The sequence below is a fragment of the Gavialis gangeticus genome, unplaced genomic scaffold, assembly GCF_001723915.1.
Source record: "Gavialis gangeticus isolate Ggan-Ray unplaced genomic scaffold, GavGan_comp1, whole genome shotgun sequence".
NCBI lineage: Eukaryota > Metazoa > Chordata > Crocodylia > Gavialidae > Gavialis > Gavialis gangeticus.
In genome coordinates, this window is record NW_017729011.1 from 81,614 (window position 1) to 83,743 (window position 2,130).

A 2,130-nucleotide genomic window follows, 5' to 3' on the forward strand; every position below is an offset into this window, starting at 1 on the left:
GCCCCAGCAGAGGGTGGTGGTGGAGAGCAGTTTTAATGGGGGGACTGGGGGCGGGGGGAGGAGCAAGCTAGATATATGTAAAGCGGGAGGGTTGGCGGGTGGGTGGGGGGTCCATGTAAAAAACAATTTGTTTTTCATCCTCTTAAAATTCAAAGCGAACTAGTCTGACAGCTGGTGCTGGCACCCATGGGCTGGTGACATGGCCAGGGAATGCCGACACGTGACTCTCCAGTTGTCTTTCCTCAGGAGCTGTCTCTAGGATTCCCATTGAAGCAGGTTGATCTGTGGTTTCAGGCAGGGGTGGATTCATGCGCCAAGGCTGTTTGAGGACTCCCCCATTTTTGGCACTGGTCCAGGCGAGGTGAGGGGTGTGCCACCATGTTGCAGGGGGACAAAAAAGTGGGAATGAGGGGTCTGGTTGGACTCCCATCGCCCCCCCAGCAATGAAACAGTTTGAAAAGGGAGACAAGGGTGAACCCAGTGCCCATGTCTGTTGACTCTGACTGGAGTGACTCCCCCCTCTACAGCCCCTGCTTTAATTTATTTCATGAAGGCAAATATTTATTGTTTGGGGTGGGGGACTCTTTTTTCTTTCTCTTTTCTATTAATTTTCATGCTCTTAAAAAAGCAAACAAAGAAAGTTCTGGCCTCCAGAATGCCACAATGGAACAGCAAAGGGATAGCACTGCCATCTTGTACCAAGTAATCACTGTGACACCATATGGATGAAAGAGTGAAGGGATGCCCTGCCTTTGAGAGAGGGGCTGCCTGCACTGCTTTCAGGTGGGGTCAGGGAGCTCATGGCAACAGGGAGGGACCTGAGCATCCCAGTGCTCTAAAACCAGTTTGCTCGGCCCCTGGCAAGAGGAAAAACCTCGTGCCACTAGCAGGCACTTCCCCCACTGCCTGGCACAGAGAGTGCTGCTGTCGGGCTCTGAATCCAGCTGTTCACAGCAGGAGAGTTGTCATGTAGGAGTAAAGAGGGAGGGAAGGTCCCTGGAATAAAAAGACACTGAGCTGCACTGGCAGCTTGTCTTGGGGTGGGGGATGGGGGTCTTGGTTCAAATCCTGCTCTGGGATTTGAGGTGCCATGCTTGCATGAGTTCACAACTGGAGCTGGACTGTCTGCCTTTGTCTGTGGGAAGTGTGTGTGTGGGTGGGTGGGGTAACAAGTGAGTGTATTAGGAATCTGAAATATTGGAAACTCAGTGCCAGCTCTGTGTGGCCATCTCCAGGAGGGGGGGGGAGAGCTTCCTTATGTTAAATGTCCTTGGAACGTGGCCTAGGCCATTTGACCAATGGCAGTTATTGGTACAGACTTGTAATAAGGAAGTCTCCACGACTTGAGGCCACAATGCAGTCACTGCAGTGTTCAGACCAACTGAGTTCAGGAGAGAGGTGGTGCTGTTTTATTTTGAAAAGACAGTGGGGGGGCATCTTGTTTCACAAAAGTCTGATGTTATGGGGCTTTCACAATGTCTCTCTATGTAATGGACATTGTCAGAGACAGCCACACCATTCATAGAAGCCTTAGATCTACAGTTTAGCTATGCAAATTATTTTAATTATTTAAAAAGAACAGACATTAAAATAGTGCTTTCTTTAATATATTTTAGAACTTGGAAACTGGGAGAGGGGAGGTTCTTGAGAGAAGTTTTGGGGAACTAGTCTTTGGAGGTACCATGGGAATTGAAACACACACACTCTCCCTCTCTTTTCTCTTCGCTCTCTTTCGCTCTTCTCTCCCTGGCTCCAATGACAACAGCAAAGCAAACTCAGCCCTGGTACCCATGCAAGGTTGTCCAAAGACTTGACAATGCTGCGTCTGTGAGTCATGCCCTTGTGTGGTTTGTGTGCAAAGTCCTAAGACACTGAGTGTATTCCACAAGCTCCCGTAGGTGTCTGTGTCCCTGTATCAGCTGTTTTATCTCCAGTGGAACTGGATGCTCTTTGGTGAGAACACAAAGTTTTCTAATCCTCAGGTGTCTAACCTGTGCCCATAGAAGTATTGGCCTCAGACGGGAACAAAGCCCTAACTGCAAGGACTTTAGTTGCTTTATGGTCTGTACTAGGTAGCATGGTTAGTCTGAGTGATCATGCTTATTATAACTGTTAATGGGGGTATTTTGT